The following is a 27,144-nucleotide window of genomic DNA, read 5'->3' as shown; positions in this document are numbered from 1 at the left end:
AGCGGTTTGCAAGGAAATCGTTTAGACCGTTCAACATTTAAACGCGGATGCCTAAATCTGCTAGGTCACGCAGAATACCAAACCTCCAAGTTGTATCATATGCCTTCTCTATGTTGAAAAAAAACGGCGAGGTAATACTTCTCGAATTGTATTTTCAATCCTAACGAGATGATCTGTTGTTGAGCAGGCTTTTTTAAACCCACACTGATTAATGTCGGGAAGTTTACGTGATTCCAGAATAAAAGTTAACCTAATGTTTAATATACTCTCAAAAGATTTAGCAACACAGCTCGTAAGGGCTATGGGCCTGTAGCTAGAAGGGGAGGTAGGCGGCTTTCCGCGTTTAAGGAATGGAACTATAACGGCTCTCTTCCAAGCATCGGGTATCTTTCCTAGTGTGAATATTTTGTTAAAAAATTTCAAACGGCTTCTACTGCGGAATAAGAAAGGTGCGCCAACATTTCATAATGTATTTTGTCAGGTCCTGGGGCTGTTTTTTTTTTTTTTTTCTAGCACAGAGTGCTGTATTTTTTTCATGGCCTGTAAATTTTCTGTTATAAGGTTCGTTTGGGCCACCACTTGTTGGGAGTTTATATTTCTCGGCCATACTTTTATATTTTAAGAAAGGCTGTGTATAGTGGGGTGAAATAGAGACTGTAGCAAAGTGTTCCCCTAATATATTTGCTTGTTTCATTAGAGTGGTTTGAATACCAGGTTTTGTTAGGAGGGGGATTGTAAAAGGTGAAAATTTGCCATTTAGTTTCTGAACCTGCTCCCACATTTGTTTTTATGTAGTTGAACTGTTTATGGAGGTAACATATCTTTGCCACGAGTCCTTTTCAGCATTTCGTCGGATGTAGCGTGCTTTCGCTCTTGCTTTTTTAAAATTGCCTAAGTTTTCATAGGTTGGGTATCTGCAGAACACTGCCCAGGCTTTATTTTGTTGTTTTTTGCTTTCCTACAATCTGGAGAATACCAGAACTTATGGCCTTGATGTACTAATCCCGAGGACTGTGGGATTGCAAATTCTGCGGCGGTAAGTATACAATCTGTAAACTTTTCATTTAATTCATCAATTGACAGATGTTCGGAAAATGCTTCATGTAGCCTAGCTTTTTCTCTCAACATTGCCCAATCAGCTAGATATAGCCAGCGCTGTGGTTTTAATGGCATGACTGCAGGTGATGATGATAGGTTAATTACTAATGGTAGATGGTCACTCTCATAAGGATTATCTAAAATACCCCATATAAAATCGTTAAAAACTGAGGGTGAAGAAAAAGATAGATCTAAAACATTCATTTTTCCTGTGCTCGGTAAACAGTAGGTCGGTTTGCCGGTGTTTAATAAAAAGAAATTGTTAGATAAAAGAAAATCTTCTATAATCTGTCCTCGTGGATCATTTTTCTAACTTCCCGAAAAGGGGGAATGCGCGTTAAAATCTCCAACTAACACGTATGGCTCCGGTAGTTGATTAAGGAGATCTTCAAGGTCATGAAGAGTTACAGTCCGGTGTGGCTCAATATAAACACAGCATACCGTTATTGTTTTGAAAGTAAGTAAGGTGGCTGCCACCGCTTCAAAACGAGTGTTAAGTTTATGTTCGTTTGCTGGAATGTTATTTTTTTACAATGATGGCAACACCACCTGAGAGCCTGCTGGCTTTGCTCTCGGTCCCGGCGAAAAATTTTATATTTTTTCAGTATCTTTGAATATTTTGAACCGAGATTGATTTCCTGAAGACACAGTGCTACAGGGGAGAGTGAAGCGAGAATATCTTTTATATCGCTGTAGTTTCTTAGAAGTCCTCTACAGTTCCATTGGACAAGGAACGCCATCTTTAGAAGAATGTAACGAGAATAGGTTTTTTCTGGCCCGGTGATTCGGGCCTTTTCCTTTCTACTTTGCTCCGAGGAGCTGCGACGCCTGTCTGATGTTGACGGCCCCGGATGACCATTGTTCGTTCTGTCCATTGCGTCCTCGGACGTGCTGGACGATTGTGCTGAACGCACAAACACATTCGTCGTAGGCCTCACCGTGATTGGAGAGACCTTGGGGCCAGCTGACCTAGAGGTCCGCGCAGCCTGCTTTGGGGGTGGTGGAGTAGCACTAGCTCCATCCACCTTAGGGGTTGGACGGTCCTGTCCGGGCTCAACGTGCGTGGCCTGGGCAGGTGTCAAAGACTGCTGTGATGCGGCCCCTGTTGCGTCACAGCAGAGTATGAAGGATTCTGAGAAGAGGTAAGCTTCTTTCGCGCTTCCCTGTAAGGTACGTTTTCTTGGGCTTTCAATGTGAGAATATCCTTTTCTTGTTTCCAGGTGGGGCATGTGCGAGCGTAAGCTGCATGGCTGCCCTCACAGTTTATGCAACGAGGTGTTTCAACTTCACAGTTTTCTGCGGAATGCTCGTGTGAAGCACACTTTGCGCAGGTGAGTTGGCCTCGGCAGGTCTGCGAGCCATGGCCATACTTCTGACACTTAAAACAGCGACGTGGGGTTGGTATGTATGGTTTTAGTTTTATCTTTGTGTAGCCCACCTCTACATCTTCGGGCAGTGTCGAGAAGGTAAGGACTATGTGCTTGGTCGGTGTCCCTTAGCTATCTCGTCTGATTTTTATTCTGTAAACCTGAGTGACATTCTGGTCTTTGAGTCCTTCCAGCAGTTCTTCTTTGCTCAAGTACCTTAGGGCATAGTCGGAAATGACTCCACGCACTGTGTTCAATGAACGGTGTTGGGAGATTGTTACAGGGCAGTTTCCAAAGGATGTCACGTTTGAGAGTTTCTCGAACTGATGATTTTACAGAACTTCCAAAAGAGGTCGCCATTCGGTAGCTTTTTCACTTTGTACCCTTGGCCAGTTGTCTCGATTAGTGTCTTGGTAACCAGAAGTGGTGAAATCAGTCTAGCTGATTTTTCGTTGTCTGCACTATAGATAACGTGGAAACGTGGAAAGTTGGTGGCATTGTTTGGGAAAAACTTCGCTGTTTCATCGGTGCACCCCCGTTTTCGGGAGCGATCATTGGAAGGTAGAGAAGAAGCCATAAAAATATTATCTGTTCGGCCAGTGTTGCGGCCACTCACCATGGAGCCCAACAAGAGGACGGAACAGGAGCTTGTAAGGTCCTGCTCACGCCAGCCGTACACCCCGGCTATAACCAAATATGGTGTAACTCAGGGTGGTTAGCCACATAAGGTTAACCCTCGCCTCCTGGAAGTAGGAAGAAACGAAGAAGGTAAGAGAAGACAGGACAGTTGTAAGAAAGGAGATAGAAAAGTGGAAGATGGAGGAGAGGACACAAAGGCCACTGCTGATTTTCCCCGGGTGGGTCAGCTCGGAGGTGCTGTCTGTGGGAAGCGCGGGCCAAAGTGGTGTGTTGCCTCCGCCGAGGGGCCTTAAAGGTCCAAACACTCGGCATCGGCTCAACCACCAGTATCCCCTTTTTCCCAGACACGGCGATGCCAGGCACGGCTAAGCGTGGGTGCTCGGGGTCCGTGGTGTCGCACAGTACACGCAAACATTTGCTTTAACAGATGCCCCCTGCGGGGCCTCAGGCAATGTTACAGACTCTTAAGCAGCGAACTATGTGCACGCATAATACCAAGCAGTACATAAAAATGTGAATTAAAAAATACAGCCCTACACATCAAGCAGAAAAAGAACAAGAGATAAGTAGTTACGAGCACCGCGAAGTGTTATTTAGGAGCCTAATAACACAGCTTAAAATTCTAATCCCTCCAAGGCCTTCAGGAATCAAGCGTGGTGAGGTGTGGTAGCGACATCTGCTCTCAAACTGTTCCACTTTGATATGACAATTAGCAGGACTGAATATTTAAACAGATTTGTGCGCGCATTATGGGGTTGACTTTCAATGGATTGTCTAAACGACAAAATATGCGGGGGGCAGGGCAAAGAAGCGTTTTTGAAAGTCATATGAGCCACGATATAGTTTGTGCATGAAAGATAGGAGGGCATTTCGTTGCCTAGTTTCAAGGACCAATAACTGAAATTGTTTTGGAGGCTGTTTACGCTAGTTAGGCAGGAAAAATTGCGGGCAATAAAAATGGCTGCTTTACTCTGTAGTGATTCAATGGAGTTTGCTAATGGAATTGAACGGCGGCGCAACACAGAAACGGACACAGACAAGAAGGGGACGCCACATGCGCACTGGTGTCCTCTTCTTGTCTGTGTCCGTTTCTGTGTTGCGCCGCCGTTCACTTCCATCATGCACCAACTCGCCCCCCAGTCCGTTATTCTGGAGTTTGCTAAGTAAGCTTGAAGGTGCCAAAGATGGATGCATATTCATGCTAAAACCTGACAAGTGTTGGAAAGGCTAAGAGTTTAGTTTGTTCATTAGCTTGATACAAGATGCGCTTCAGGGAACCTAATGTTTGAGCGCTCTTGTTAACAATATGCTCAAAGTGAGTATTCCAAGTCAGACGATAAATGTACTCCTAGGTATTTCACGAATGATGCATGGTCAATGGCATCGGCTCTAATGAAATAGGTATGAAGTATAACGTATCGCCTTTTAGTAAAGGTCTGAGCTTTAGTTTTGTCATTGTTTATTTTCATTTGCCACGTTTTACAGCAGTCAGAAATCGCGTTTAAGTTATTTGTGTAAATGAGGAAAAGAATCGGTCCTAAGACGGAGCCCTGAGGCACACCCGGTTTCGCTGAGACAGGAGCGGAGACGATTTTGTTAATGATAACCGATTGAAAACGTTCAGATAAGAAATGCTTGATTCAGTTAATGACTCCAGGAAATAAATTCATTGCATTAAGCCTATAGATTAGGCGGAAGTGAGAAACGCCATCGAAGGCTTTAGCGAAATCAATAAAGATGGCATGGATGGGATATATGAGTCAACTGAAGAGATTGGTGAAAATCAGTGACCAAACCAAACAGCTGCTGTTCACAGGAACGCCCAACGGTGAAACCCGTGCTGATTAGAAAGGATAGAATTCCCAAGGTGATTTGCGATGCTTTAATGTGCTCAAGGAGTTTACATGAGACGCAAGTGAGCGAGATGGGCCTGTAATTGTGAACTGAATTTTTGTCGCCAGACTTAAAGATAAGGATGACATGAGTAATTTTTCCATCCTTAGGTAATTTGACAGTGTGAAGGGAGTGCTGGAACAGCCTGCACAGCAGTGGTCTGGAAATGTGCTTGGTTAGCTTTAAAAGTTTTGCGGAAATTCTGTCGGGTCCGGGACTAAAGTTCGAAGGCAAACGGTCAGTGGCATACTCTACCCTATGACAAGAAACAGTGACATCATTCATGATGTAACCAACAGATTACAAAATGCCCGTGTCGGTAAAGGAGTCTTCGTCAGTAAAAGCTGTATTGAAATATATACTGAAGTGACTCGCCAAGAGTTTCGTCGATTGGAATGCGATCTATATCCAAACGAGGAGAGCGTTAGAACTGGGTATTACAACCTTCCAAAATTTCTTGGGATCATTCCGCACGATGTAAGAAATTTCAGTATTAAGGAGAGCATCTTTTGCTTCTTTTAGCTGTTTTCACACGAGAAGACACTGCGCATGATAAGCCTCCCAACCCTCCTCCGAGTCTGCGTGCCGGTATAGGCGTTTCCTGTTTTGCGTATACTGCGCCTAATTATCGTCGTCAACCAAGAGTTACGATGACGAGGGGCTATTTCTAACACCGATACACATGCGCCTTGACACTCAAGCAGTTTATCACGAAGCTACGCAGTTGTCGTTGATAGATTGATCCTCGAAACCATCGAGATAAAAGGCCGAGAAATCGAACAGCATTGGCGTCATATTTATATATATATTTTGCACGGTCGCATTTCTCGACTTTGAAAGATAGATTAACGTGAACGGCAAAATGATCACTTATTTTATCAGTGACCATTGTTGTGGAGTACACATGGTGAGTGGTTAAAACCAGGGCCCGCTTGCACAAACGATCTTAAGACTGTCTTAGCTAAGTCCAGACTTAACTGCAGTCTTAAGGATAGGCCGTTAGCATGGCTGCTTAAGACTGGAGCTAAGACTGGGCTTCAGTCTTGAATAAGTCGCTTGCAAGATTACGACTCTAGTGCCGTCTTAGCTAAGACACAAGGACGGCAGGTACCTAAGTAGCGAAACAGGGGAAAGCAGGGACGTGCTGGCCCCGTCCCAGCTTTGAGATGTAAACATTGCCATTCTTGCGTTGTGCTAGATCCGTGCCGTTGCTTTTTTGCGACTTGAGATTGTGTCATGAGGTAAAATGACTAACGTGGTTGCTGAGGGTGTTCGTGGAAGCCACTCTGGTGAACACGGGCCGAGCCGAAGTGAGCAACGAAGATTGCAGTCGGGTGTTTTGCTGTGTGGCCTGTGCGCTCACTAGTTCGTTTTTTCCTCTGTCAGCATTCGTTCTCCAGCAGTCTATTTCTCTGCAACTGTTCAAATCACTGGTTCTGCGTTTCGGCATCCGGCTGCAAGCGTACGAAGCATTTGGGCCCCTTTCGCGGCGCAGTAAGGCAGCCAAGCACATCGTTAACCAGTGAGCGTTCAGTGAAAATAAAGAAAAAAATAGAATGTGCGATAAAATCGTCCTTGTGACTAAGTGCGTCTCCGGTGATGGCCGAAGAGCTTCCGCGTCCAACGCGCATGCTGTGATGTGTAATTTTATTAGACGTATGTGTGTGTGCGCGCTTATGTGTGCGTGCTGTGCACCGTGTGCATACGTCTCGTGGCAAGGTGATGAGTTGTGCCCGTGATCACGCCTGTCTCACGTCTGTGGTCGTCGGTGGCTTTAATGCAATGCTGTGCTCTCTACATGCCTCCATTTTACTGTCTCCGTACTGTAAACGACCGCTGATCAGCACAAACTTTCGTCCTTGGGTCGTGTTTGTGTTCACAAAGCATTTGGGCTGCGATTGGCGTGAATTGCAGTAACATTCGCGCTGCAATTAACGCACAAATGGCAAGAAAGGTTTTATGAAGTTGGATGTGAGGAAAAATCGGGAAGAGACACGCACAGACCACGTTTTCACTAGTTGCTGCTATCGCAGCATTTTATTTTATTCCTTTATTTTTGCAATGTGCGCCACAGATGTGCTACCATTTTTCCCCCCGCTTTAGTACAGATATGTTCTTTGTATGAAGATTGGGAAAGACTCAACCTTGCTATTATCTTTGTTTTTGCTGGCCGTATTTTTACCTTTTGACATAATAGGGATTGCGGTATGGTGTGTTGCACTGCAGAAAACAGTCTAGTTTGATAGCTAACAAGGGGTATATTCATTACCTGTGTTGCTTGATGTTGATTAAATATAGTAAGCTTGACAGACAGGACTTTTTGCGTGGCACATGTCTTCAAAAATCGGAACAGCTGTCTGACGATTTGGTGGTGCTCCACATTTGTGAATAGGGCATACACGTGCATACACATAACAGCGCATGCACATAAAACATCAAGTGCTTAAGCGACTCTTACTAAGCGGTGTCAATGACAGGACTTGTTGCCGCTTGGCTGGAATACCAAGCACTCATGCATCAATTGTAGTCGTAACAAGTCATTGCTAGACATTTGGTCATTACAAGTCATTTTATTCATTTCTAATCAATTGCAATTACAGGTCGTCGGTACACATGTGGGTCATCACAAGTCATAACCTCTAATAATACCACTATCATTTTTCCTTTCACCTGTTCTCATATGACAGACACTTCCCGGTGACCGGTCCGCCGCTCACCTACTGAAAATTAACAAATCGACTATGTCTTCATTCAAGCACCCATTTAGTGCTGTCTGTACATCCTCTGCCCATACGTTTTGAGAACATGATTTTTTTTGTTTACAGGATTTAGCATGTCAAGTTTTAAGCAATGTCATAGTCGGGATGTGCACAAGCTTACTGTGCCTTTTTTTAACATACACTGAGATTGCCCAGTGCACGGCCAGCTTTGTGTTTAGTCACCATCAAAACGCAGACACCAAGGCAGAATCGAAGTAGGGTTCTCCAAATCTAGCAGTCAAGTTCCATAAACTGGGCCACTGCGTTGTGCTGAGACAACATTAGTACCCATAGGCCGCCGAGCTGCAAGCTGTGATGTGAATAATGTAATTTAGGGCCTAGGAACAACACAAAGGCTTGGTAATGAGAAATTATTGAGGCTGAAAACAAGGCAACTAACGAAGGAAACAGTTTATTTTGCAAGAGGAAATTACTGAGAAAAATTATTCTTGAAAAAAACAACAACAAAAAACTCATAAGCAACAGGCATGCAAATGCTTGCTGGGCACTGGCCTTATTAGACAGTGACCAACTAGCATGAGTCTCTTGCTGCTGGCTGAAAACATTTTGCATGCACTTGCACAATGACATCGGCAAAGGTGTTCATAGAACGGCTGAAAAAAGGAAACATGCAGTAGACTGAAATCAGTGACCCCCCCCCCCTCCCAACAGTCTTAATAATAACTCTCAGCATTTCCAAACAAGGACCACTGAATAGGGATGTTGCATGTTTATGTAATTTTATTTAATATTTAATGTATTTAATAAAAATTGCATTGTAATATTCTAAATGTTACACAGGTACCTCTTGAAAAATTCAGTGCACTATGCATCACATTGTGAAATACAAAACAGCAATTTAATAATAATAATATTATAATATGCTTTATTTTTTGCTTCGAAGAGCAGCTTGACGCCCCGGCTGCGCCTGTATGTGATGGCATTTAACAGCAGAGAAGCCACGCTTACACAATGAATAAATAATGAATGGAGAAATAATTAGATTACAAAAAAGCACAAGGTAAATTAGGAAAAATACATGAAAATAATACAGAGACATGCTGCACAATAGAACACTTAATTTAAAAATATGTATTCATAGAACATTTTACGGATTAATTTAATGGGAGGAAGAGAGAAATCTTGACCACTATAAGGGAATTATTGATTTAATATGGTAGAAAGCCTGAAGCGAAGCATCTGCTTGACATAGTTCGTCCGGCATGCTGTAACGTGCCAATGCTCCGGGTTACAGGTGTCGTATGTGTGTGTTGTCTTGAAGCGCTGCTATGAGTGTTAGTGTGTTGTCCTTTTTATTGATGTCTTGTTTATATAATCACAAAAGCCTGTAGGTATACAAAGCTGTTACTTTACCCATTTTTAGCTGCTTAAATATTGGTCCTGTATGTTCGAGGTAAGAAGCTTTAGCAATATTTCTTATTGTACGTTTTTCTGCTGTTGTTGTTGCCCATACTAGCAAGGAGTAGTTCAGAACTGACGAAAAGAGTGAATTATAAAGCATAATGTTAATGGTAAGTGGAAATACTGGGAAATGTCTGCGTAGAGAACCTATTGTGTGTGGTAGTTTGTTGACTAGTTTGTTGACTAAATATTCTACGTGAACTTCCCATGTCATGTGCCCTGAGAAGTACACGCCTAACGTTTTCACAGAGAGCAATTTCTGTTTTAGTGCCACTGAGTGTATTGATAGAGCTCGATTGCTTTATTTGTGGGATGGAAGAGAACTGCTTTTGTTTTATTGTCAGTGAGTTTTAGACTGTTTTGACAGGCTCAGTGTTCAGTTTTTTTTCCAAGGTTATGTTAGCCCGACTGGATAGCTCTATGCCCGAGTGACAGAGAAAAACAGACTTGTATCATCAGCGTAAATGTGTTTTGCAGATGAATCTATGGAAACAAGATCATTACTGTAGAGAATAAAAAGAAGGGGGCCTAAAAGACTGCTTTACGGTATTTCTCTGTATACCATATTGGTGGGCATGTCCCCCCCCCCTTTTTTTTTTCCCCTGAAGTTTCATTTAAACCCAGCCAAACACCCCATTAAAATTGTAGCATCCCATCTAATTTCAAATAATAGGTTAACCATTGTCAATATGAGCTGCTGGTGCACATGCAGTTAAAGAATCACAGTGTTCGGATATTAGCGAGGACAAAGAACATACTTTCATTAACGGTATTTAACGTCCCTTATGAAATCAGGTACGAAGGAGAGTGCATAAATATGTCAACAACCATTTACTGGTGCTGGGTGTTGTGACCGTGACCTACTTTGTCTGCTGTAATCATTAAAGGTATTGAAAACCTCTGCCTGGAGGCTGAAAACCACTGAAAACCTCATGCCTGGAGGCTTTGTAGGAGGCTTTCACTTAACAGCAAAAGCAAAGATTAAGATGCTAGACAAGTGACGATACTGCACTTATAGAGCTGACGTGAAGAACAGTATGCAATTTTGTTCTGCTGTACCATAATCGAGCTATTTCTCTGCTGAAATATTTAAATTTTTGTAAGCAGGAATGTGTTGAAACAAAATGCTTTCAAACTTGGCATATTGCAATCATTACACTCAATTCTTGGCCTTTTGTGATTCACATGAATATTTCAATGATGACCATTTGGAAGTGAAGTGCGGCATAGCACAACCACAAGGAAATGTATACAATTAATATATCATGATGCAGAATCTTAGCAAAATAGCCTGTTGTGCACATTGTTTCCATGCACTCAGCCTGCTCAATAACCTAAAGAAAAACTAAGCAATTTAAAAAGATCATGAGCCTTAAAGGGTTGAATGTTGAAGGATTGTAGTTTGTCATGTAAAATATTGTGATGCTACTATCTGAAAAAGCCTGAGCCAACGGCAAATAAAGATGAGACGGTTTTCAGCGTTCTGCACGTCGTAGTGCAACTAAGTCTCTGTGCCAGCAATTAAGTGCGGTTCGTGCAACACTGACAAAAATTCGAATAGTTCAGGCTTATTAACAATACTGTGGGCATTAACATTTAGCAGATTGAGTTCCTTATTGAATATTTGTCAATGGTCTTTATCGCATGAGCTGCCGCAAGTGCTGCTCAGCTTAACACGACTGTTAGTTTCCATGTTCCAGGTATAGGCTACACCATTTACTCTCAGTTTGTCACGGATAAGTTTAACTTTTGTGCCTGCGTCTTTAGCGTCTTTTGCTGATTGCCACAGTAGCTTTCACAGCAACATAATACATAAATAAATAATGCATAAAGGACAAGCCTTGGTTCAGAGCTGGATTTTGCTACAGCACATTTTTATCGTGGTAATGCAGCCTGAGAAAAAGGTCTTCGAGACATGGGACAGAATATACAAGGGAGTTGGAAACATCTCTCACATTCTTGGCAAACACATAACGTACCTGCCTGCAGCAACAGGTAGTATCAGTATTCAAAACACATTGCTCACATTGGATACAGGAGTCTGAGTATGTGAACTCTGTGGGATAATGAAAGCGTTCCAAAAGTTGCATATGCAGTAATACATTTTAAACGGTGTATTGATACTTTGCTATAAATGAATGCAATTGCCTTTTTAATTGCATAAACACTTTGCAAACATCTGCATTCTTGTGAATCACACTTTAAAAGCAGGCCGGTCAGGACTCCACCAATTGCCTCCACAAAAGTGAGTGCTTAAATATGCTGGAGCCTGATACAGCAACTTTTAAGGTTTGCTAGATATGTTAGAAGTCCATTGGCAGCTGCAGCTTCACATGTGTTGACACTGATTGTTTCGGCACCACACAAAGCTGACAAGGCTGACACCAACAGCACAGGTGCAACGGGTCTCACTTCTCTAGCGGCACTGTGAACATCCAAGTTGCACACACTGAACACATAGTGCTTACACCAAGCACACATGAGCAATCAAAACGATCTGCAGCTGGTCTCACTTCTGGTGATGCTGTGAAGGGCTCCACACAATAAGCACGCAGCGTTGACACCAAAAGCAGCGGGGACATATAAACATCCAACCATCAACGAGCTACTTGCGAGCTGCTACCTGAGATGGCAGAACAAGTGCTGTTTGAACAGCGCAAAATCACTGAAGCACTAATGCGAAGACGATCAGTTGGTTTGTGCACGCTCTCAGATGCAGCCCAGCACTAGGATCTTGAAGAGAGTGCAATGGATGGCGCCCACGACACGTTGAAAGCCTCCCAAAGCTTTGATGTATTCACGCCAGGCCCATCCTCCGGAGAATGACGGCTGGAAAGAAGACGTACGTGTTTCACTTGTGACACATGTTTCAATTGCTCTTGATTTGGAACTACATGTAGCGGTACGAACGCATATTTGAGCTGGACGCCCCATTTTACACACTGAGCGGAAAGAAAGAGGCGATTAGCAAGCGAGACTCATGCGAGGTTTGAAACCGGCAGCTCGTGCCGCGTTTAGCCGTATAGTCACACCACTAAAGGCCCCCGTGGGATATACGGTGCCAGTACACACAACAGGGAAAACGAAAAAAAAAGAAATATGTGCGTCGCAACAACTACGACGACAAATACGGCAACCAAGAAATGGGTTCGGAAACGCACCATCAATTATTCTGCATCGCCCGGTATCATAGCACAAACAAAACGGTGATGAACAGCATCACTACGTTTCGCGTACTATTATTATTTTTTTTTTACTGCATTCACCGTTTAATACACGAGAGACGTATCATAGCAAAGCACCCGCGCAAAAGAATGGCGAAAATGTTCAAGCTCACCTCAAGCCGACGAAGCCAGCGCGACTCGCATGGCAGACCAAAGAGCAACGGAAGAACGTCGACACAAGTTCCCAGTCACTAAACAACTCCGAGAGGACGCGTGTCACCTCTGCATCAACACGAAGGGGTACAGAAAAACTTAGTTGCACGTTTTCCACGCTCGAAAGGGTCTATCATGTGTATCCAGCCGTAGCAGCCGCACTGCAGCCATTTTGAATCTTAATAAAGTTCGCAGTTAAGACTGCCTGAACGCTGTCTTTAAGCTCCATCTTAACCGCAGTCTTAAACGCGCACTGAAAGTTTTGTGCAAGCGACTTAAGCCGTAGGGAAATCTAAGCTAAGAACGCTGGCCATAGGGACATAGAGAGCCAACCGAGATAGACTTGATGCCTGCACAAAGCCTATGAACGAGCTGGACAGTCACGACGTTTGCCGCAATATTTCACCGAGAGGTGGCAATGCCTTAGAAGTAGCGCTGGCAATGCCTTAGAAGTAGAAGAAGTAGGTTAAACCGGCAGCAGTAGCAGCCTGCAAGCGCCGCCTGGCTGAGTGGTGGGCCGTGGTGCGTGGTGTTGACTGATGGTGCCAGGAGCACCGCTTGCACAGCACATACTTTTTTTTTTCTAGTGTTGTACTTTAATTTTTCATTTTGGTCGGACTCGGTTAGCCCGACGTCCACCCGTTGCAAAGGACACGACCGTTATATCATCATCATCATCGCTTGGCTTGACGCTCATATACGCGTTTTTGTTTTTGTTTTAAACCCTTGCCTTTCTTGCGTTGTTTTGTCAAATAAGGATGTGCGCGCCGCTTCTCGGCAGCTTAACAAAATAACTGAAACTGCACTAAATCCCGTCGTCATGTTTTGGGAGGCCGTAAAACTAAATAGATGGTCACTCGTTGTGTGTTGATCGGCGTGGTGTGCGTTCGCTCACGTTTTCTCGTTCGTCGAATGCCTGCGGAGCGTCAGTATCGCGTGCTGCCCGTTGCAGATCTCCACTTGTGTCGTGAACGTGCTTTCAGGGACAGGAAATATCCCTGCGAGTTTGAGCTGCAGCTGCGATCTCGCTTCGGCAGGGTCAGCATCCGTTAACCGAGCCCGACTCATCGCAGTCATGCGGTAACTTCATACTGCCTGGTGCTTCTGGCGTTGAAGTTTTTGCTACCGGTGGCTTTCTCATAAAGGCTAGTGAACCGGTCGGCGTGGACGAGTCGACGGCAAGCCGAGCAGTAAGAAGAGTCGTTGTCGCACTGAAACGGAACGCCGCAGCCTGGACACGGTAAGAGGAGCCGTTGTCATTTCACCCATTTTGCCTATTGTGATGTTTCTTGACCAGTAGAGTCAAGGCAGGAAGAAATAGAAGAAAGTGCTTAAATCGTGTACCTTTATTTAGCGGTTGTTGTGATATACAGGGCCCATAGCGGACGTTAGCAACAGCGAAGCAATATTTTCAGGAACGTTTATTTTTTTCACCTATTACGGTCATAAGCGTTTATTGCCTTGATCGAGCACAACGGTACCGATTGCGCACCTTGACGGGGTTTGCATCATACAGGGTCTACGACAAGATTTTTTTTTCTGCTTTTTTTTTTTCAAGGCTTGCCATGTGGCATAGAATGAGGCTGTCTTTTAACTTAAAGGGAATCATGCAGTCTATTTTATTCAAGGAATCGGAGCAAGCTCCGGCTCTTAATTTGTCCATTAGCCACAAGTGTAAATGTTCCTCCTGTGTAGCCGACAGCCGATCCAACTTCTTGTAGTCGTCTTATTCTTGACGGCTGCATTCCTGGGCATGTCCATAAAATGTGGTGAAGATCCATCTCGGCAGCTGGCCTTGGACACTTAGGGCATGTGCTCTGCACTGCATCCTCTTCAGAGCCTCATCGGCACGTCACCGATGGAGTAAGGGACGACAAGTCTTGCTGCGCAATAGCATCGGCGTGGAATTCAATCTCGGTTTTGTGCCACCACATGATTACCTGCAACTGTAACTGATGAATATGCGCACCAGAAATGATACAGGTTTCCTGCTTTACAGCTGGCCATCCCAGGATGAGCTGCCGGGCTGCATGAGCGACTTCTGTGCTGCTGGATGTGTCCCTGGCATCGTGGGCGCCATCGATGCCACTCATGTCAAGATCCAGGCCCATGAGCTGTACGAGGGAGCGTACATATAAATAGGCATTTCTACCACTCCATCTTCGTGCAGCTTGCGGTGGACAGCAAGTGCCAGATCCTCGACGTGGTCGCAAAGTGGCCCGGTGGCACATATGACGCACGAGTGCTCACACACAGCGCCCTCGCTCAGCTCTTCAAACCGGGCACTTACACCGGCATCCTGCTGCAGTGGCTATCCATGCAGACTTTGGCTCCAGAATGCGGACATGTGTGGCAAAAAGCAATACAGTGCAGCTCACGGCACCACCAGAGCAGTGATTGAAAGGTAGGTGCGCAGCACATTCTAAATATTGGATTGCATGGTATCCTGGACACTGACCGGTTGTGGATGTCCGTGTTGTTCGAACAGCTTGGTACAGTTGCAAGTGTTGTTGAGCGAACAATGTATGCTGAAAGAAATTAACTTTGATGTCGCATTTGTTTACTAGTTAAATAACACTGCAGTCAAATAACTTTGGCCAAGCCTGTGGGGGGGGGGGGGGAAGCTTTTCAGCAAACAAACAAATTATGGTTGGATGTCAGTCAAGTTATATTTGTTGAATGACACATATCAATATTTACTTAGCAATTAGATTTGTTCAAAAATCATAGCGTTATTTTGTCATTTGAGCACGATATATATTTCCTTAAATGAAGGTATCGAAATATTTCCATTCATTAATGATGCAAAGGTATTTACTGCATTACATTTCACCGGACACGTTTACAGGTTGTGTGATAGGCTGGAAAAACGAATGCTCAAAACATACATTCCATGTAGAGCATATTAAGAAGCTGTCAGTTCCATAAACCACAGGTTACTCAGAGCAGATGTGGCGTTATTTGAAATGCATCATGATGGAGAGAAAATTTTTATTATTCTGCATATGCATTCACTTTTACTGCAGCAACTTGCGTTACGCGCGTCACCAACTTTATAGTGGCATTGCATAGCCCACTCACGATGGTTTTTTTTTTTTTTTTGTAGGACAATAGGGCAGCTGAAACGCTGCTTCCATTCCCTCCACGATCAGCAGCACATGTCACTGGACCATGTGTGGACCAGCATCATGACGAGGTGCTAACTCCACAATGTGTCCCAGGAGTATGCGTGCAGCATAGGCAAGCAAATGGAAGTGCAAGATGAAGTGTCTGTACATGCTTATCCTCACTGGGGTTATAGATTTATGCTGCGCAAAGGCATGGTGCAGCAAGATTTCTCCTGCTTTAAGTACAGTTATGTGAAATGAATTATGCCTGTGCTAGTCACTGAGTTTAATGTTTTCACTGGGTGACTTCTCATGACCGGATAACTATGCAAATGTGCTTATTTCACTATGTGCTTCGTCAGTCTTGTATTGACATCCTGAAGCCTACGCAAGAGTGTGCATTGAAGTATTTGCTGTTGAGCTGTTTAACATTGCAGTACATATAGAGCATAACATATGGAGCATAAACATCTTTTTACTTCATTTTGGTTGTAACGTCCAATTCGAGACATGTAAACAGGAGATTATATTTGAGCACTAAGCTTAATGTCTACCTGCAGTGGAGTTACAGTGGTTAGGGTGCTCAACTACTGCACCCGAAGATGAAGGATTGAATCCTGGCTATGGTGGCCACATTTCGATGGAGACAAAAACATAGGCGCCCGTCTGCTGTGCAATGTCAGTGATTGTTAAAAGATCCGAGGTGGTCGAAATTTTCCTACCTCTCCACTACTGCATCTCTTATAGCTTGAGTCACTGTGGGATGTTAAGCCCAATAAATGAAACCAAGCGTAACCTTAACATCGGTTACACCAAGAGTAGGTTCAGTGTGGTAAAGTATGGCACTTAACAGATTACACATAAGTTTTTAAGCTGGGAATTTGTTATTTTAATACCTACAATATATATTTTGTTACAGTCTGTGCAGTAAATTGTTAAGCATGCAATATGTTTTTCCATCACTCAGAGATTGCCATTTTGTCAAATACTTGCATGGCATCAGAGTGCAATGGTAAACTCTGGGAGACTTGGTGAATGTATGCAAAAGTAGAAGCGCAGGCTACCATATTGTGGTAGGTGTTCACAGCCCCAGATTTTGTATAAATTGTCTCGGATGGCATCCATGGCAGCAATGCTCGGACGAGCCATGGGGCATAAAAATAAAATGCGAACTACCTGCTCAAAGTGTAACGAGTAATTTTGCCATCAACTTTCAGTGATCACACCTGTATTATTGGCAGTGCTTACATTGCAATTACAGTTCCGACAACTGAAGAGTATATATAGGGCCACAGAAAACTGTCTTATTATTTGCAGGTACAATATTCAACAACATTTTGGTTAACCTTGTATTAGAATGTTTATAGCCTTTTGTAGCACTCCTCACCCACCATGATTCAAATCATGTGCATGTTTTGTTGTGTCCAGTTTTTATGTCAACTAAGCTTTTCTGCATTATACTCTTGCAAGTGCTTCAAAAGTATTAATTCCACCCTTTGAGACCAATACCTGTAACCATTACAAACTGTTGTTTGTTATTTATTCTCTGCTGCTCACTATGTAGCGTGACCAGCAGAACAAATATCAGCATGTCTGGTGTGTGTAAGGCATCTACAACTGTCATTTTGTACTTTTCTCAAGTATATGTTGTTTTGCTTGTATGATAATATTTCTTGCCAATGTGGGCCATCATTTCCTCAATTGTATGCTGCGAGAATAGTATATGCAAATGATTTTGCTCAATGTCGTGCTGGTGCTGGTCACATGCTTGCATTAAATCACCTAAAGGGCTACTGATCTTGCATATCTGTATATGGTTGCAATACCACTCGTAACCTGTGCACATCCAACACCCAGAACAGGCCAAAATTATATGACTGGAAGAAAAGTACCTGGTCGTTTTTGTTTGTCTGCAGGAAAAAACGGTGAGAGCAAATGGTGTGGTTGCACAAGTATACCACATTACTGTCATGGTGGCAACTGCTGTAGTCATATGAACAGCTGTATTTGTCAACAATACTGTAACATATTTGTGTTCATTTATGTTTCAGAAAGTGGGGTGTGGAGTACTGACATTTTGATATACAAATCGAGTACACTTGTGGGGAAGAATGCATTAGAATAAATATTCTACAAACTGGTGCAAAAATAATAAAAATTAATAGAAATAAAATTTTGTCATTTTTGCCTAACATTTGCACATGACTGATATTGTGCATAGGCATACACCGAAACTAAAAGTACATTACAAATGTTACACAGCTTTGGACATACATTTTTTTTTTCAATAAGGCCCTGCATAAAACTAGTGGGAGCTGTCATATCGTGGCAGAATGCAGTGAACTTCCATATACCTATATCAGCCTTTAAGGATCCAGAAAAATCTGCGCTTTATAAGAAAGCATTATTTATTTAAGGGGCCTGAATAAATTGACAGAAACCATTTGTACCTGACGTGCACTTGCGCGATTTTGTCTGCTTTTTAAATGAAAGCGTATTGAGAACGACGTTATTATCGGTTTTCGTAAAGCGCTTTATTGGGCACACCGTCGCAATGGCCCTCTTTACGAAACGGCCCCGTCGCGTTTTGAGAATACTTCACTGCATGGTCCACGCGATCACGGTGAAGCGTGGAAGCTTTCAAAGTAAGGTGATTGAGAAATTAACGGTATATTTGGTATTTTTACACTAGTCACAAATTCAAATCAACTTTTCAGAAGACGGATAGATTAACAAGCATATTTCAATTGTATAGATTTTTTCGCGAAGCCCCTCTAAAACGAAAACCGCATATTTTGAAGTTCGTCAATACGTCCCCGTTTTCTATTCAGGGATGTTGCAGGCATGTGTTCCAACCTGTGCCGCTGCTAAGCGCAAGTTATTCTTTTAGTGCTATTGCGGTCCGTTTTGTATACCGCTGGTAAATAGGTTTACAGGCAACGTTCCGAGCGACGAGCCTGTGCCAGCAGTGGGTAAGGAAACCGTGTCGAAGAAAGGATGTGGTGACGGCTCCAAAAATTGGAATGTGTGAGCGTGGCAGCTAGTGAGGCGTTTTCTAAAAACGGAATGATATTGAATATTGGATTGATATTGGTGAATGAGCGACTCGAGTTTCGCGTCAAGATAAAATGCATGATTGGTGAATCTTGCGTCGAGATAAAACGCACGATCCGTGAATGAGCGACCTTTAGAGAGGTCGAAATTCTGTGAGCCTTCCAATACGGCATCTTTTGTCACAACCTGATTTTAGGTCACATTTGCGGCGCACATAACCTCAATTGTAGCTGCTGTGCGTAGAGTGCTCTAAAATTGTGGGAGACAACTCTCCTAGCTTTTGATAGCTGTTAGGGCAGCGTCTAAATGTAACTGGTCGATTCCTATAATACGCCTCAGTAGCAATTCAACCGGCACTGACGTCAGCACAATACTTGCTTTTGAGGACTGCAGTTGATTAAAGCTCCCCAAATGCATATAACCGCTGCCCTAGGAGGCTTTTTGAAGTCATCCCGAAAACGTGTTGTGGAAGGGCGTGGCGCGTTCCTGTAGGCATTTTATGAGAGGAAAAAAAATACCCAAGCAAAGACGTGGTAATTAATCAAAATGAGGCAAATGCTTGAGAAAAACTAGCGGCTTAACATTTTAATTGTCATTACTAGAATGAACATTCTGATTGCAAATGAAGCACGCACGACGGCTACGGTTTCTGCTGCTTAAGACGTGAACGTCGCGTCATATGCATGCGAAGTTGAGCTCTGTTTTAGACAGCAACGACTGCAGCACGCTTTAACGTGCGCTCGCATCATGCCCCCTAAGAGATTAGACATGCAGAAAAAATCGACTTTGGAGGCGGCCTTGCTTAGCTGCTCATCGCTAGAGTCCCAACTGGCCCTGGCCAACGGGCAATGGTGATAGCTTTGTCCAGTGGCCTCCCATACTAGGCATTCCACTCATGCTGATGATGATGATGATGATGATGCGTTGTGGCTGCACCCTTTGTATCGGGTGGGCTCAGTAATGTGCCCTAGCCGGGTGAAATAGAAAAACTGAGAAAGAGAGAGAGAAATGAGAAGGGATAGGGTAGAGCTGCTATGAACACCATCAGCGTCTAGCTATTGTCCACCACATACGAAGCCGGGCTTTCGTCGTCCGGATGGCGCCACTGTGCTGTCCGCGTTCGGCCGATTCAAAACCCAGTGCGCGCGGTAGCGTGGCGTCCTCTACCGGCTGGGGCGATAAAGGACCCTTGACGTGCACTCTTTCTTTTTTTTTTTCTTCAATAACGTTTTTCACCCTCACCACGCCGTGACAGACTGAAAGCACCGTCAGGTGCCACGGCGCGTTCCCTAAGCAGGGGCCAAGATTTCCCATGTATAGGTACCCGCTGTCCTCAAACTAGGTATCCACTGTCTCTATGGGTATGTTAAGACAGCCCTGAATAACTCCGGTCTTGAAAAAGTCTGGTCTTACTAAAGACACTGTTTAAGTCTTGACTTAGCGCGGACTTTATCGTGCAAGCGGGCCCAGGTCAAAAACAGTAATGTCACGAGTTGGGGAAGTCACAGTTGTAAAAAAAAGTGGGCTATGTCGAGCATTTTCATACATTCCCCCTTATTTATACACTCGCTGATGATCGTGTTGCACAGTGGATAATTAAAGTCACCTACTAGAACTCACGCAGCAGTTGAGAACAACGACTGAACTTCAGGGATAGTATCATGAAGACTATCCGTGAAGTCAGGACGAAAGTTTATCGGCCTGTTGCAGGCACTAAGTAAGATTGTTTTTAAAGCCCGAACCGATATTCACCCCTAACATTTTCAGCTCCGAATCTACATCGACCTTTGTAGATGGAATCGAATGTGACACAAAGGTCATAACCCTGCCAGCTTTGGCGATAATACGATATTTTTTTATACATTATAAATGCATTACAGAAAGAATGAAAATTCCTTGGGTTAAGCAATGTTCTTACGATGCCATTTGCATCGAAAGTGTCAACTAGAGACAAGTCATCCTGCTTCAGTTGAATGCTGCTAAAATTCTCAAAAAAACGACAACGGACCGAGTTTTTTAACCGAGCTGGTTGTGGAATGACAGTTCTTGATGAACATTCGCACAGCCTTGGGTTTGTCCTACGACACGGTCACTGGCCGGTGTCATATCCGTTGATGCTGCCGTTCAGTTTTAGTCTCTTGTAAGAAAAACGGTACTTTTCTTCACCTTTATCTGCCTTCGCGAAATCTCTCAATCGTAGACCGTCAGCTCCTTTAAAAAAAATATATATAGATTCGAACGTGTCCTCAACCAAGCCGAAAGAATCGCGTTTTTTTTTTCACACACATATATATATATATATATATATATATATATATATATATATATATATATATATATATATATATATATATATATATATATATATACCGCTGTCCTTTTCTTTGCATCTTTTTGTAGACTGCCTACTAATGCCTTCACAGCCTCGCTCATTTCCTTCTATTTCTTGTAATATGCGTCTTCTTAATGCCTCCCTAGCAGCATATTCTGGTCCAGGTTGTCATGATGATTCACCATCTGGTTCCCCGTGTCTTCTAATTCCTGCAAAGAGACGGTAGACCTTAGCAGATATACCGCCTCTCCTATTTTTTTAAATATTTTATTCGCTTTTCACGCGCTACCATTCGACCAGCCTGTATTTGTATTTCACTTTATCCTTAGCACTATCCTCTATATTCCGCTGCAGCTGCATATGTTATGAGGTCCATCTGGAATCCCTAATCATATGCGGCAAACACGTGCGAAAATTGAACCTGCTTCGTGTGCTGACTCACCATGTGCAGTCCTCGTCCATATTATGCACCCCAAGGATTTTCTCCTCGTAAGCTACACAGGAGAGCTGCGTATAACATATAGGGCAGTTTAAAGCTGGCGACGATGGAGGAAATGAGGCCCTTCCACTTTTGAGAGATTGGGGTCGCTGGCGAAACGAGGCCCACTGGAGGACCCAAAATCAATCCCTTCGGACTTCATACTTTGGACAGGGGATGTACCTCGCACTGTTCACCGCCCTGCTCTTGTCACTTCAGAATTATGCTTTTTTCAGCTTAGAGGATCAATGTTCCCAGCGAAGGCAAATCCGTCTTCAAGCCAACAATCTTCAGTTCGTTGTTACTCACACTTGCTCTCCACTCACCTTACCTTTCTTCTTCAGAAGCAAAAGCGTATAATACCCCACTGGTGCTTACCGTGCTGCCTACATCGCTACATTCTCTCACGATTAAGCCTGTCCAGCGCACGAAGTATGCTGAAAAAAAAAAAAAGATTGCAATGTGACCTAATTTCTAATTACCCCCCTCCCCCCCCCCCCCCCCCCCTACAGTCTGCAGACTGTTAGCTGGTTAAAACCGCAAAGTTGAAAGGCACTATAGTATTACCAAGATACTTTGTTGGGCGAGTTGGAGGGCTTAGGCATAGTTGTGAGTCAGCGCTTGTACTGTGGCTTTCTTTTATCTTGTCCTTTGTCTTCGTGTACGCGTGTTTAAATTAATAATGACTATAGTATTAGCACAAACCAAGCGCTCAAGCATTCACTCAAAAAAGCTAACTGAAACGAAATTTTACTTGGAATGCAATGGGATCAGTGAGTCTCAAATACAGTCCAGATAAAGTTTCATACTCCAGATTAAACTATTTCTGTAGGTAAGAGAGTTTCAAAGCAGTGTAGCAGTCGACGCGTGTACCTAGCGGCATGTCATGGAGTTGGTCAGTTTAGCCGATATGACGGAAGCGGGCTCTAGAGAAGCGTTCTCAACCATTGTGTGTGAACGGTCTGTGGACGGCTTGCAATCAACGGCCTGAGGCTGAAGCGTGGCTTGGTGGTGCCAGGTTTGTTGAGGTGTTTATAATTTCCGTCGCTATTATCCTGCCGAAACTGTGTGCAGCCGTAAATGGTACGAACGCGCGCATGCGCACGTCGCATCCGTTTGAGAAATACCAAAAATATAGCGCAAACAAACGTCTCCATATCGGTGATTGGCTTTTGTTCCCAGTGTTGTAAATTCGTGAGATCGACACTAACGACTCTCATAATGCCGGAATAAAACTGCCGACCACTCGCTTAGGATACTGCAAGAAGCAAGAAGCCGCCAGTCAGCTATAGCTGCACAGCCCAAGGGACCGATTGCGCCAGTTTTTACGTCATTTACGGGTCTTAGTAATGGCTGCCCTTTTTCTAGTTTCAATTTGATGAACGACAGTTTCTGTCTACGATTCCTGAAATACCCGCTTCTCTTACGAATGCTATATTTCGTTTTCAGTGCTACATTTTGACGCACCACTAGAAAATGGTCCTTTTACGCAGCGACCAATTTTGTTGTAGCTGGACTTTAAAGGGAAACTGCGGCCGTTTTGTGATGTTCATACATCGAAGGGAACTTTTAAGTGTATGCGTTGCATGGTATTCTGGTCATTCATTTCAAGATTGACACCTAAACGTAGCGTTTTTCTTCAAGATTCATCATCATCACAATTATCATCATCAGTCTAACTATATACCAAATGCAGGACAAAGGCCTCTCCTATATTTCTCCAATTAACCCGGTCCTGTGCTGCATCTACTTGACCCTTGCAAATTTCATAATCTCATCCGCCCTCCAATTTTCTGCCGCCCCGTGCTACGCTTTCCTTCTCTTCGAATCCAACTTGTTACCCTAGCGAACTACGGTTATCTTCTCTTCGCACTGCATGTCCTGCCCATACCCATTTCTTCTTGATTTCCACTAGAATGTCAGTAACTTAATTGAGTTATTTCTGGGACCCACTCTGCACGCTTCCTATCTCTTAATATTCAGTTCAGTCGTTCAGTCGTGTCCGACCATATCACGCCACGCTTTCCGGTCTCTCACTATCTTCCTAACATCACATAACTTCATCTGCAGTGCCTCGAGGATGCCATCTAACCATCGCGTTCGCTGCCTACCCCTTCTCCGGCGACCCTCAACCTTTCCCACCATCAAATCTTTCTCCAGCGACTCCTCTCTTCTCATCAGATGACCAAAGTAGCTGAACTCTTAATATTAGCCCCACCATTTTTCCTTTCATAGCACTGAGCGTTGTCCTTAAGTAAAACCCTCTTCCTTAGCCTCCACGTTTCAGCCCCATAGGCGAGATGCAACTGTTGTATACTTTCCTCTTGAGCGATAAAGGTAAGCTGCTAGCCATAATCTGCGAGTGCTTGCCAAATGCGCTCCATCCCAATCGTATTCTTCTTGTTATTTCCCTTTCATAGTCCGGATCTGCGGTTACTACGTGTACAAAGTAAACATATTCGCCTACTACTTCCGGTGCTTCTCTACCTAACGTAAACTGCTGTTCTTTCCCGAGGCTGTTGAACATTATCTTAGTCTTCTGCATATTGATTTTCAAGCCTACATTTCAACTTTTCCTGTCTACCTCACCAATCAATCTTTGCAGTTCATCACCTGAGTTACTTCGCAAGGCAATGTCACTAGAAAATCACAGATTACTGAGGTATTCTCCATCTACCTTTATCCCTCAAAATAACGGATTGAGGGGCTAGTTGGTGCTGCATAATACCCAGAAATGTGGCGCAACAAACACAAACACAAGCGAAGAGACACATCACACGTGCACACTACCAACTGTAATAAGGATCTGAACACACTTCCTCTTCACCACTCCTCTTCTACACTCAAGTACATCTTCACATCTTCCTCTTCTTTGCCAAGGAGATATTGGCACTTTCTTCCCCGCAGAACATAAACATCGTCCAAGCATGGCAGTCACCAATTCTACACTCACTTGTTCTCCACACCTCTGCTTTGCCCAGAAACTAATAGCACGCTGGACAATCACAAAGACCACCACATAGTCACATAGTCACACACTAATAACCACCAACCCACATTTGCAGTTGGACATGTCCATCCACAACACATCACTTGTGAAGCCTCTATGTATCGAAAAACTATAACCTGCCAACATGTCCATTCAAAAAAGTCCTTATGTATTGAAAAAACTGTAACCTGCCAACATGTCTACGAAGCAACGAAGTCCATGTACTTGAGGGAAAAAGAATCTTTAAACTACCATGGCCACAATACGTGAGAGGTGTCTAAGAATAACAGCTTTAGGCCCGATAATAAACTCGATTCTTTGCATTACTCAAGAAGATTGCTCAATAAAAGTAAATTCTTTTCTACGTGAACTCAGCGACGCTTCACTAATACATCTGTCTTCTTTCTTCTGTATCCAGAACGCCTCTAAAATTTCACGCGCCATCTTATCCCGACTCTTTCCTAAAATGTTAAGCCTGCTAAACAACGGCTCACACTTGCACTTCTGACAGTGCAGGGGTAAATTTGACCCCTTGCCATTTTCTGTGGACTTCTCTGGTTCCCTCATTCTATCATTGATACATCTTCCAGTTTGCCCTATATATACTTTACCGCACGTCAGTGGAATCTCGTAAATCACTCCCACCCAACATCCAATAAAACTCTTTACATGCTTCTTATCGCATAGTGCTTTCTTTCTGTTCCCTAATAATGCACACTACCCACCCAGCTTTTTGGGGGCAGAAAACACAACTGGCCCTTCAAACCTACCTGCCACCTTTTTCAGGCAGTGCGCAACTATATGTAAATAAGGGATAACTTGTGGGCGTTTATTTCTCAACTTGTCTGCAGTCCTTTTTTTCCCTTTCATTTTCTGAAGGAGAGACTCTGCTACCCCACAAATAATCATACCCGGGAAACCAGCCGGGTATGATTTAAGTCCACTGTTGTGTCATTTGGGACCGATATGTATGAGCAGAGAAGAGGCATTTGTATTGGTTCATGCGTTGCTCCAGTTCTAAGTAACAACTTTTTATCTTCTGTTGATTGGTTGGTTGGTTTGTGGGGTTTAACGTCCCAAAGCAACTCAGGCTATTAGAGACGCCGTAGTGGAGGACTCCGGAAATTTCGACCCCCTGGGGTTCTTTAACGTGCAATTTATACATCCCTTAATGGTTCAGGTTTTAAAATATTTGGATATGTTGATGATTTCTTAGTCATTTTGGATAAGGGCTCTGCAGTGATTCAAAGTGTGGAAAGCGTTCTTTCTATTTTTAAGATACAAGGAAAAGGACTTACTCTTACTGATGAACTACCTGTGGACAACAAATTGCAGTTTCTTGATTTAAATATGAAAATTTGTGATAGGGAAGTGTGTTGGAAGAATTTTACCAGGGCCAAAAAAGAGCTACTTCCATACGGTTCAGCTAATTCAAAGACTGTAAAAGAGGGATAGCTTCCCTTTGTTTGGAGTCGGCCTTGTTAAAATCATGTGTACATATGGCAGAGGAAAGTTTCAATAACCAATTGCAAAGGCTTAAGGTGGCTGGTTTTCCGGGTATGATTATTTGTGGGGTAGCAGAGTCTCTGCTTCCGAAAATGAAAGAGAAAAAAAAAAACGGCAGATAACTTGAGAAATAAACGCCCACAAAGAGTTGCGCACTGCCTGAAGAAGGTGGCAGGTAGGTTTGAAGTGCCAGTTGTGTTTTCTGCCCCCAAAAAACTGGGTGGGTAGTGTGCATTAATAAGGAGGAGAAAGAAAGCACAACGCGATAAGAAGCATGTAAAGAGTTTTATTGGATGTGGGGTGGGAGTGATTTACGAGATTCTACTGACGTGCGATAAAGTATATATAGGGCAAACTGGAAGATGTATCAATGATAGAATGAGGGAACACGAGAAGTCCATAGAAATTGGCAAGGGGTCAAATTTACCCCTGCACTGTCAGAAGTGCAAGTGTGAGCCGTTGTTTAGCAGGCTTAACATTTTAGGAAAGAGTCGGGATAAGATGGCGCGCGAAATTTTAGAGGCGTACTGGATACAGAGAAAGAAGACATGTATTAGGGAAGCTTCGTTGAGTTTACGTAGAAAAGAATTTACTTTTATTGAGGAATCTTCTTGAGTAATGCAAAGAATCGATTTTATTATCGGGCCTAAAGCTGTTATTCTTAGACACCTCTCACGTATTGTGGCCATGGTAGTTTCAAGATTCCTTTTCCCTCAAGTACATGGACTTCGTTGCTTTGTAGACATGTTGGCAGGTTAGAGTTTTTTCAATACATAGGGACTTCACAAGTGATGTTTTTTGGATGGATATATTGGCAGGTTATAGTTTTTCAATACATAGGGACTTCACAAGAGATGTGTTGTGGATGGACATGTCCTAATGCAAATGTGTGGTGGTGGTTAGTAGTGTGTGACTATGTGACTATGTGGTGGTCTTTGTGATTGTCCAGCGTGGTATTAGTTTCTGGACAAAGCAGAGGTGTGGAGAACAAGTGAGTGTAGAATTGGTGACTGCCATGCTTGGACAATGTTTATGGTATGCGAGGAAGTGCCAATATCCCCTTGGCAAAGAAGAAGAAGATGAGAAGATGTACTTGAGTGTAGAAAAGAGGAGTGGTGAAGAG

The 27,144-nt window shown here is 43.5% G+C and overlaps 1 protein-coding gene and 1 long non-coding RNA gene across 2 annotated transcripts in view; one reads left to right on the top strand and one right to left on the bottom strand.

Annotated features, from left to right (window-relative positions):
• LOC146194263 (gonadotropin-releasing hormone receptor-like) overlaps window positions 1-27,144 on the bottom strand; it is a 329,819-nt gene that overhangs the window by 180,779 nt on the left and 121,896 nt on the right. The window lies entirely within an intron of this gene.
• On the top strand, window positions 13,219-17,799 carry LOC146194265 (uncharacterized). Its single transcript, XR_014705852.1, has 3 exons — window positions 13,219-13,795; window positions 14,555-14,959; window positions 15,662-17,799. It is a non-coding gene; the product is annotated as an uncharacterized LOC146194265 (long non-coding RNA).

This window comes from Amblyomma maculatum, chromosome 3, assembly GCF_055883805.1.
Source record: "Amblyomma maculatum isolate TAMU_Amacu chromosome 3, ASM5588380v1, whole genome shotgun sequence".
In the NCBI taxonomy this organism is placed as follows: Eukaryota; Metazoa; Arthropoda; class Arachnida; order Ixodida; family Ixodidae; genus Amblyomma; species Amblyomma maculatum.
This window is presented reverse-complemented; position numbering and strand designations above follow the sequence as displayed.